This window comes from Parambassis ranga, chromosome 7 (genome assembly GCF_900634625.1).
Source record: "Parambassis ranga chromosome 7, fParRan2.1, whole genome shotgun sequence".
Taxonomy (NCBI): Eukaryota; Metazoa; Chordata; class Actinopteri; family Ambassidae; genus Parambassis; species Parambassis ranga.
In genome coordinates, this window is record NC_041028.1 from 14038963 (window position 1) to 14051116 (window position 12154).

Consider the following 12154-nt stretch of genomic DNA (forward strand, 5'->3'; position numbering starts at 1 on the left):
TCCTATTAGGACAGCAAACGTTTATACCCACAATGATAAATCAGTGGGAGATGCATTGTATTTAATCAGGGATGAATAGCTGAAGTTAAACTGAAACCAGCAGCCTCATATACTCTGTAGAGTAATCTCAATATGAGTTTGCTCTGTGCTGAGGTGCTGTCTGATGGAATGGTGGTAATGACTTGCAGATTGGCCTGGGGAAGGCAGAGAGGGTGCAGACAGTGTGGAGAGAGGGTTTTTTCTGGCTCTTCTGATCCTCATACAGGCTGTATGGGAAAGGATGGTGTGACATGTGGACATGGGTTGAACAATGTATTATTATTTTTTCTTCTATGTAGTTAAATATTATGTGTAAAAGGGTGTTCACACTAAGCAGATTGCTGCAATTATCCCTGATTGTGGTGCCAAATAGAATAAAACTGAGACCTTCTACATTTTAATAATATAGAAATTAGGATAAAAGCCAGATGACATCCTTCACAAATGCAGTATACAATATGAACAATAAATGAAATTGCAATGTCTAATCTGAATTTTTACAAACAACACAGCATTTTAGCTGCTTTTAGCTGAATGTTTTTGAGACCAATACACAGAATCAACCTCACTGTCTGCTGCAGCGTTCAGTTATGTCCCATTATCTAGAGGCCTTATTAAAGGCAGGCCTTTATTTGTCATCCCCTCTCTTTGATAAGTAGTGTTTATAGTCACATTTTAGTGCAAAGCCTTGTTTGGTTCTGCCATAAATAAATACAGCATGATGATTTTAAAACTATAGTTTCTGCCCTTTATTTCTCAATAGAGATTTTATTTTTTTTAATTAAAGGGGTATAAATCTATATTATGCTTAGTTGGAATGCACATTACACAATGACACAACTGTATTTGGGGGCTGGACTGTGTGAGTCAGCCTTCTAATAGTTGACATTTCGAGGAAATGCTATGTATGCTACACAGCCGTGCGACAGAAGAGAATGGATGGATGGATGGATGAAGGCCACCAAGGGCATTACCACATTACTTTATGACCTAACTTAATTTTCTTCCATACAATAACTTTCATAGCATCTCTTGGTCCACATTATGAGCACAGTTGGGCAATAAAAAAGGCTGGTCAACAGGAGGCTGAACAGGATGAACAGTGTGTTCTTCCCAGAGAAGGAAGAGGAGGAGGAGGAGGAGAAAGAAATAAGGAAAGTGAAGAGATCAAATCAATGCCAGCGAGCCCACTGAAGCAGGCTGACAATTAGTGAGGCTGACAGCTAAAATGTAAAGTATTTATAGATGGTGACAGACTGTTAATGAACTGCTTCTAGCCTGCAATAAAATGGTCAAACTGGACTAAAAAAGAAAGCAAAAAGGAAAGAGTGACACCCTGACATGGTCATTGTTAACGTTATCATGACCACAATCAGGTTCTGCTTCGATTGTGCACAGAAATCCAGCCAAGTGCACTCACACACACACAAACACACACTGATACCACTTCACATCTGTGCCTCCCTGCTACCCTGTTGCTTCAACACACACACACACACACACACACTCTGTTCCTTATTACTGATGCATCAGAGTCAGAATAAAAAAGCACAGTGTGACATTCCTCTGAGGAACAGGATAATACACACACATACACACACACACATATGCAGAGGCACATAGGGCCCTTCATATAGAGTACAAAGACACACAGTTGCACAAACCCATAAAGGAAAAAGAGAGGGAAACACACACACAAAGGAGGGAGGGAGCGAGCGAACAAAAGATTCAGCAGCAGAGGATTGTGGGAGCTGTTTCATTAGGAGTGGTGACAGGTGTCAGAGCTGAGTCTGCATCAGATAGTGGAGCAGTTCTACATAATGAGACACAACAATCTCTTTACCTGGGGGATTCCTCTGATCCTTCTCTTTCTCTCCTTTCTTTTCTTTCTTCCTGTCGCTCACACTTGATCTTTTTTTCCATTCTCTACTTTTTCTCTTTCATTGTCGCCTTGTTTGTGAACCTTTTTTTTGCCGACTTTCTTTCCAGAACGAACTTTAGTCACACAGCTCTCCAGTAATGGCTATACTGGATACTTTCTCAGCACATCATAGAGAAAATGCTTGGTTGAGATCTAAATTTACTGCACTGTAACTCAGGGATGAGCAGAGGACGAGTAGCGATAAACCACTGGATAAGAAAGGGTGAAGAGAGGTGAAGCAAGAAGGAAGGAGGGGAGGAGGTGAGGAGGCGAGGCGAGGTCTTGGGAGCCATACACTCGTTTATTAAAGTGGAGGATGAGAGTCGAGGAGGTCATGTTCCCAACGGAGCGCAGCAGGGGTGGAGCTCTGCAGCATGGGAGTCACACACACACCCCGCTTGCATTTATCCAAACTAATTTCCAGACAAGTAATATATACACGCACGAACCTGTGTTAGATCTGGATAGATATGCCCAAAAAAATACACCCTGCACCATTTCTGTCCCCTTCTCTCTCTCTGTCTCACACACACACACACACAGGAATCCAAAGTGAAATCTTGCCCTCTGGCTCTGTGCAGTCAGCTTGTGCTTAGGTCTGAATGTTTTACGGTAGCCTTGGGGCCAAAAACACAGAAAGTGTGATCAAAGACGGAAAGGTAAGCCGTAACAACAACAACAACAAAAAAATGGTCTGAGTTCGTCTTTTGTACAACCAGCGTGAAATCTCTACTAGGCTTGTGTCAGCTGCTTCTAGCATTTGTAGGCCTTCATAACCTTCTCTTGCCAGTTTATTATGTCCTAAATTAATACAATTAAAAGGTTAGTCAGTTTAACTATTGCCTCATTATGATCAGGTTTCACAGTTTTCTGGTGATATCCAACAACAACTTGGTTATAATAACATTCAAACATCCTGATTATTTTAGCATAAAATACAAAATCAGAACACTTATGGGCACATAAACACACTCACGTGTGTACTTAAGGAGTCGCTGGCAATCAGCCTTTTCTCGTAGGCTATATATATGGATGTGGGTGTGTGTGAGTTTATGTGGTTGCTAGGTTGCTAAGTATTAGCCTAAGGCCTCATTTGCACTGATAAGTCAGACACTGCTGTATTAACAGTGATAATATTTCTTAGACATCCATTATGTTAGGTTACTGCAGGGTTTGGGTTGATACTATAGATTCCTCAAGATGTCAGTGTTTGCTATATGACTGCAAACAAATGGTTCAGACAGGCATGTGTTACATCTTATTATGTTTCTCATAATTGTATGATCACAGAAAGTTTTCATCGGCCTCACCTTGACTTCATTTACTCTTCCTGTCTCACCCTCAGTTTCCTCTTCTGCTCTCTCTTCCTGCCATCTGATCCTAGCTGTGGTTTTCTACCTGTGTTGCAGTTTATTTAACCACGATGATGCCTGCAGTCATGAACTCCAGCTGTCTAGGATGCTCTGCTGCATTTTCATATTGACTTTTCTTTCCTCTGCAGCCTCCCTTATCTCTTTCTCTCCCCCCTTTACCTTTCCTTACACTGCCGGCCTCATCCTATCTGCTTCACTGCCTGCTGCAGGGTGATGTTTCATGGCTAAAGTGGAACACTGAGCAGGCCAACCCAACAGAGGACAGAGGGACAGAGAAGGACAAGGATGCACATGTTACATAGGCAAGAGAAGGTCTGGAGACTTTTAAGCATCCTGTTGCTTTGGAAACACTATCATGAAGAGAAGATTTGTTCATATTTAGCTCTGATACACCTACAGCAATCATATATTAAGCTTACTTCATATTCTCCACAAAATTGCCTTTTTTCTTATCAGTGTAGGGACATTATATTTACAGTGATGTCACAGACAAGGCGAGAGCCCTGATTGGCCTGAGGCTGTCACCAATGAGGCCACCTAACCGAGGCGCAGACAACCTCTTGAGTATGATGGATGAGGGAGCCTGTGTGTGTTTGTCTATGTGTGCGAGTGTTGGGAGGGGTCACCACAATGTGGAGGGTCCCAATGGATTAACGTTACAGTCCAATGAACCGTATCAGAAAGGAGGCGGGCGAAAGCCCACCAACCAGCATACACACACACACCACACACACAACAAAAGAAAAGGACCTGATATGATGACCACATATCCCAGGAGAGAGAGAGAGGAGTAGTCATCTGTTGAGCAATGTCTGTTTTTGACACTAATATAGTTTATATCCTTAGAGAATAAATCTAACAGAAAGTAACACACTCACGCACCAGATGTGCAATGGATCATGCTAGTAATCCCAGTAGATCTCACAATTCAACCAACACAAAGAGAGAGTTCATAAGGCTGTATTTATGAAGCTCTTCATCTTTTTATTTCTCGTTTTTGATGCTTCTTTTTCACCATCTCCTCCTGTATTCTTATCCATTTGTGAGTGTTAGCTTGTGAACCCGCTGAGGATAGACTGCCCCCAGAGGTTTTTTTTCCTGCACAGATGTTCACATACCCACTAAATTTGTAGTCTCTGTACAAACAATTAGGTAATGGATATGAAGAGAAGCTGTATGAAGTCTACCATCATTACCTGCATCTGTACAATTTGTCTTAGTGATCCTGTTGCCAAGCTCTTTGCACGTATGGCAAGGAGTGCAATAATATATGTGTATAAAACTTTTATAATCCCTGCAGCAAATGAACTCAGGTCAAAATGGAGAGAGCTTTATCAATGTATACATCTGCTGTTTCACAAAACATACCGTGCAATGAGACAGGTCCCTGAAGGCTACGTGTATCTGCTGCATGCTGTACATTTCTTTATGTAAAACCTCAAGAGGAAAGGTCAAACGAAGGGCACACATAAAGTAATATCTATCAGAAGAGCCGATGCACTGCAATGCTCTTGTGGGCTTTAGTGCTACAGGATAATAATGTATGATATGTGGATTTGTGTATGAGTCATAGACAGTGGTTTACATGAGTATGTGCAGAACTGTAGGACTTCTTAGTCTTTAAAATTGAAGGTTGGCATAAACACAGTTTTATGAGACTGCTGTCTGTCTGCTGAGGTGGATTTTAGTCATTGTAGTCACCCAATGAATGTGAGGCCTATATTTATCTTTTATCTATTTTAGCTCTCTTTTGGTTATCTGCCACCTCATAAAAAGGATGTGTCTTAAGCTGCTCCAATGTGTTCACCAGCTAGACCCTAACAATACATGATACCACTGCCACCATGATGTCCATCCATCCATTTTCTATTGGGGTTGGAGCTGTCAAAGGGCAGAAGGCGGGGTATGTGCCAGACACGACGCCAGTCTATCACAGGGCTAACATAAAGAGACAACCAGAGTCCCTGATTTACCTAACATGCACGTCTTTGGTATGTAAGCCGGAGTACCTCCATAAGCATGGGCAGAATGTGCCAACTCCCCAACCAGATTCTTTGAACCAGGAACCATTGCATCACTATGCTGCCCAACAACAATAATGCAAAAAAGTAACTTTTCCTAGTTGGTATGTGTAAGCTGAATCCTGATTTGTTGAGGGGGGTAACTAATACAAAAAAGAGCTAACAATGATTTGTATTGGAAGGGATGAATAAGAAATAAAATCAACTCCGAAGCATTCGAACTAATACAAGAACATTTTCTAAAGGTATTTTAGACATTCTGTCCAACTCCTAGATAACAATCAAACTGCAAAAAAGATACAGTGTCTACTGGGAACAGACCTCCACTCTCCTGACTGTACGGAGCTCTTCATCACACATCTCCATTAGAATAGCAGTGCACTGTGCGTTATCTCTGATGACCAAGTGTGATTGTGTGTCTATCTGGATGCTATCGGGTCTGTATGGTCAAAGAGCAGGATGTAGACGATAAGCATCAGCTAGTGGATCAATAGTAGCCTCTAAAAATACACAATCTGTTTGTGAGAGTGTGTGTGTGTGTGTGTGTACTTCTGAGGGTGACACGGTGGATACATGACAGATAACAAGAAGCTGCTCAGGATGAACTCACTAAGTACGGCTCTGTGTTCTCTTTTTTTTCAGCCTGCAGGAACAAAATTTGATGAATTTTTGGTTCATCTCATGAGCGGAAAATGACAAAGTGCTTCTTTTCACGTGGGAACCAACCAAATACAGACACGCAACCCATTTTAGACCATGACCCAGTGAATAATAAGAAATTTCTGTGACCCATCTAAGATTCAGCCAACCTTTCAAGGTCAGAGTAAAAGGCGGTGATAAATGTACCAACTTTCCCGTCATGACTTTATTTCCCTCTGCTAGTTTGCTATAGGTCCTAGGTCGAAAAAGTTTAAGAGACAGATGCCACAGCAAACTTCATAACAAAAGATAGAGCAGCATCTAGTATGCAAATTCACTGGGGCCAGGAAAAACTTTTGAAAGCCATCGTTCCTCTTTGTAAGACCTGTTTCATCTTTTATTCTAGATTTGTGACTCATCCCCTGTGCTTCATTTCAACAAGAAAACTTTTCATCTATTTTGCTCAAATGAACCGAGCTCCTCAGTCGCAGTCTCAGGTGGAAGGAGGGCAGGAACCCCACCAGGCACCAGGCTAGGAGCTCTATCTTCAATAAAAGATACTTTGAACTGTGTTGGAAGCCTTTTGGAGTGTCCACCCACTCTTCTCAGCCCTTTACTATAGGGGATATGAAAAGTGAGGCGGGTTGAGGGGTAAAGACAAAGAAAAAGGCTTCATGTTTTTATGAGCTGAAATGCTTATGCTCAAATAAATGTGTGAATACAGGCAACATGGTGGCTTTATTATGCCTTCATTATTTTGTTGTGCTTGCTCTTTTAGGTTGATTGTATAACCTCATATATCATTTTTAATCTTTTCTTTCCATTGCAAAGGTAAAGCACCACACTTGAAGACATGCACACAGTTACAAACCCTTTTAACAATCAAACTAACCAGACAAATATACAGCAGACACCAACACAAAATGAAAGAACTATATAAATACTGCAGGACTGATGAAAAGACTGCTTATACATAGTGCCTTTGTTACTGAAGTGAACCTAGTTCCTGGGAGGTAGACGATGCTATTAACTAGTCATGAAAACTGATTAAAAGTCTTTTAACAGATGAGTTGAGTTAAATGATGAGTTTTAGGTTTTCCTTAAAAAGGACTTTTATAAATATATCGTATTGCATTGGAGAAAACCACCTGTTTGCATTGAACAATCGTCTAAAGAGAAACAAATATATTTGTTACTTGCTCTTCTCCTCCTCCTCCTCAATGCACCATTCAACAGTTTGATGGCCATTAAATTTACCCACTGAGACAGTGAGCACCATCAGAAGTCTTTCAAAACCAATTTCCCACATGTGATTACTTGTGTGCCTTCAGAGCAACAGCAGAGTGAGGCTCATTAAGCCTTTGGCATGAGGCAGAAGTAAGGTCAGATGAGACAAACAACACGGGAAAACAACACAGAAAAAAATACAGTCACAAATGCTGCTCCACTGTTCTTACTGAATATTTTATTTACGGATTTATCAGACAAAGAAAACTAAATCGGACCTGATGTGTACATGTCGCAATCAGAGGCTATGAGAAAATAATTGGTTGCTTATTTATGTATGCTATGGCACTATTAAAAGTGTGGCTTCCAGAAAAGATTAGCATTGGCTAAACCGCATGCAATTATTCAGGAGATGCTAAGACACAAGGCACGAGTGGTGTCATGACCCTCCAGTATCCTTTCATCTCCTGAATGGTTAAACATCTATTCCATCCCCCACACCCTCTCATCCAAGGCATGTTCTCATTTCTTTCATGTTTAGTGTATGAGATATTGTACAAAAAATAGTGTTAATGTGGTGATTCATTAACTGAAGAAAAACCTTAAAGAGAAACCTTTGTGAAGAGAAGTGTATTTATATTTATACTGTGTTTTTTGTGTTTTTTTTGTTTGTGGGCGCAGTTTTATTAATGTAGATCTGGTAGTGCTAGCAAGCTTGCTTTTCCTTTACAACTAGGCCACAGCCGCACCCCTCCCCTAATGTTTTATTGTGGATGCTCCACCTTTCCCTTCTCATCTCATCTGTCTCTCTCCATTAAACACGCCAACGATCAGAGAGGCATCTGGAGATGCATCTTTAAGCTTTAATACACTTTGAATAATTAACACGTGTACACACACACACACACACACACACACACACACACACACACACACTCAGTCTATCGGTGGCAGGCTGCTCCCCGAGCCAGACAGAGACCCGTGGGGGAGAAGGGAAGCTTGCTCGATGCCAGTGCCAGCTTCAGAGCCTCCGAGCTGGGCAACTCTGAGCGGCGGTACCAGCCTGAGCTCCAGCAACCAGAAACAATGGGGGGACAGATGTAACTCTGACACCCTTAGCCAAGAGACAAAGAGAGAGGGTGTCTGGCTTCTGCTAATTGACTTGTTGAGGGAATGAGGGAGTGGGTGAACAAGAGGAAAGAGCTCAGTGGGCTAGAGATCAAAAAGGGAAACTAGTATGATGGCTGGCGAGATGTATGGCTGTCTTCACGCAGTGAATGGGAATACATGTGTAGAGGGGTCATATGTGTGCAGCAGCATGCAGGCGTGCCTGCATCTGTGTTGTGTGCCGCAGTACGGTCACTTGACAGAAACATATGACCACCTGACCAACTCACTCATCATGGTGATGCATCCTCTAATTAGTGGCACGAAGGCTAACACTGATCCACATATCTATATTCCCCTTCTGTACATCTGGAGCTTAAAACAGCCTGCTAATGATTATCAATGAGGCCAGGCTACAAAGCCCCTGGTTCACCCCCCCACCCCGGTGCAACAGCAATGCATCATGGACCTACTGTATATACTGAGTGCAAGGAGGTCAGGAAGAGAGGGGAAAGGCGGAGAGAAGAAAGAAATAAAGTCAGAAAGAAACAGAAAGATCACACTGGGAGTCCATGCGTTGCACTTTCACATACTAAAAGGTCAGTGCCTCGACAGTTAACTAGACGGTTTTAGAGCAGCTGATGCATACACACACTCTGCCTCATAATGTGCACTTTTCCCGACAGATTCAGATGACTTCACTTTGACTCAGGCATCGTCTTACATCAGACCTCCAATAAACATCCACTGGAAGCTGCACTTTCCTCAAATATTAAGAATAAATGGTAAAAAAGAAAACACCTCAACTATCTTGGCTGCCGACACAAAAACAAACACTTGACACAGATGTTCAGAAAGTCTCACAAACCTATTGCACTATTGGTCCAAAATGCCAAATACTAAATTTTCACTCTGAAGTTTCTGCTTATGATTAAAGTTTTCAGAATGGGTTTTATTTACTTTTTTAAATCTGTCAACAAGTTAGAGATAATGATGTTCACATGGAGACCAAGAGTGCAGAGACAGCTCCTTCAAGAAGCCTCAGTGCTAAAAGCAACATACGGGCAGAGAGTAAGAGACGAGTAATGAATAAAGGAGGAGCAAGATTATATTTGCATTGCTACAAGGCCAAAGCTGCGTCCCTCTTTTTTCTGGTAATGGAAGACACATCGGGTGGATCCTCCTCTTAACATACCACAGGGTTAATGGCGTGCCGGTGAGGGCTGCATTGCATTGCAGACTCCATACATTGAACAGTTGAAGATACATTTTTTAATGTAAATATCAACTACAGGTTGCTAGGCAACATGAACACAGCATGGCGCTGAGCAGGAAACCTTCCACAGACTAGACCGTTCCATTTTACAACCACTGCGGTGTTCGTCAGTGGCTATGCCTGCCGTCTGTGGAGCACACACCCAGACTATGTCTTTTGAAAAAGCACATTTATTCACTTATACTTTTTTATGTTTATTGCTTGTTTTGTTAAAACATTCTATTTGTATTACACCTTAAACATTTCATTCAGTTTGGAAAGCAAAGGAAGAATTTTATTGTACAGGGAAACCGGTTTCCTTACTGAGCACATGACAATAAACTCTTTGAAGGATGCATATCCGAATGTTACAAAATTTGGATTCATATAAGCATTGATTTGACAAAGAGAACAAATACAATTGTAAAACCCATTATTCCGATGAAAGACAGGGTTGGAAAAGACTTCTTCAGGTAATGGGTAGACAAATGAAATCCAGGCTAAAGATCAACGGCATATCATAGTCTACCAACCTGATGCAAATGAGTTTATAATCCTTAAGGGAAGGCTTTACAAATTTGGGAATAATCACAGCCACCATCAATTTATCTTTACGAGCACAAATAACGCGATACCTGTAAATTCTTGAGGACTAATTAGACGTTATAATCAATACAACAGCATTTACTCTGTGTTTTGCCTCCTATGATATGTTTGTTAGTGCTTTTCTGCTACATTTACAATAACCTGAAGGCAATATCAGAGCACCATCCATTACTGGCCCCATCCTAAGATCATGACTTAGGATGAAACTCACACACACGCACTAAGAAAGTAAAGTAAGTCGCTTCCTGTCGGAGCTCCCATCGGGGGATGTTATTTAGCATCTATTTTCTGCCTCTGCTGTCAATCATGTGCTGCATTAATTCATTTGTGGGACATGAAATATCCTGAGTGAAAAGCATCCACATGTAAAATGAATGAACGGCTTAATTAACAAGCAGGCAATCTGCAATCAATAAGCGGCTACGGGGATAAGCTCGTAGACAGGAAAAGAAATGCAAACCTGTTTTGCTATTACTTCTTTTCTGCTAGTTTTCTTTTTATTATTGTGTTATTTTTTTCCTATTTCCTTGAATCTAAATGAAGTCATTTGAAGCAGCCCCCGGGCCCAGTGCCGGGCCCTGCCCAGTCGGCTCTACCAGCACGATGCTGGGATTTATTGGAGCAGAGCAAATTTGTTTGCCTCTCTGTTTTGTTTGTACTGGTGTTTGTTTCTCTCATTGTTTGTGTTTATATGCATTTCTGTTGATGGTCTTCTCAAGTGTTTCTCCGACTCTGGCAATTTTCTGCCTGGTCGCCCCTAATGTGCTTCTCTGTTTATCTGCTGTCACAACACAGCTGATTTATATATATTTACAAATCCAGGAAGTGACAGCAGAGAATTATACTTACTTTAAGAAGAGATGAAAATTATACATTAGTAGTTATCTGTTCACACACACATAAAAATAAAGAATTTTGGGGGGTGGGGGGGATTTACCTTTTGGCGCAGATATACAGCTGCTATGAATTTGATCAGATATGAAGTGAAGTCAGCTTCAAGAAATATGACAAATGCCTTTGGGAAGATAACCAGTGTAGTGTGAATTCAATCACTTTGGCAACTGACTGCTAATGACACAGGGGGGAAACTTTTGCGATGGGCAATATTGCTTTTAGCACGTGCTACGAACTGGCAAATTGGAACAAAATCAAGGATAGAAGAGATAAACATACGACGGCAAAACTGCTGCTGTTGGCTCGAGTGAGCACCATGCAGCATTTCTAAATGTTACCTGTTCAACGACGGAGGGGAGGGGTGGGATACGGTACATGGGGGATACATCCAAACACTCGCATCTCTCTTCACTGACTGCCCTGTTAATAATAACAGTAATCCACCGGAAGGATGTAGAGATGTGGCACGAGCATGTGCGCCTATCAAAATTCAACAAACCCCTTTCCTGACATTCAAAGTGTCTTGTAACCATGGCAACGCCTGCACCAAGAAGAAGAGGAGTAGAAAAAAAAAAGGAAAGAATTGGTGTGGCTGTCCAAATGAGATGAGGTTGGACGTCTGCCTGGTGTGTTTACAGAAGGGTGTAACATGTGATGACGGGTTGTGTGGAGTCAAGTGTTCTCTTCCCTCCCTTCCCCATCCTCTTTTTTTTTCTTGCATTGCATTTGTACACTAGCAAAACACACACACACAAACACACACACACACACACACACACTTCTTCAGTCAGCCGGCATGTCTCAATGTAGATACAATAATCACACACACACACACACATACACACACACATTATATAGAAAGATAGGAGAGAGGAAATAGCGGATGGGTGTGTTTGAGTGTATGAAACATAGAGACTTTCAGTCTAACAAAGAGGGAAAAAGGAGAGGATGAGATATAAATTGCATTACTTTCTGGAGACGCTGTTTATTTGTGTTTGTTAGCGTGAATTTCTGAGAATTAGAGAACTCGATAGAGATGGAGGGACTGTGAAAGCTCGCGGATGGATGAGGG

The 12154-nt window shown here is 41.6% G+C and overlaps 1 protein-coding gene across 1 annotated transcript in view; it reads right to left on the reverse strand.

Annotated features, from left to right (window-relative positions):
• The window catches only part of plxna1a (plexin A1a), a 194522-nt gene that overhangs the window by 65950 nt on the left and 116418 nt on the right, over positions 1 to 12154 (reverse strand). The gene's annotated exons all lie outside the window — the stretch shown is intronic.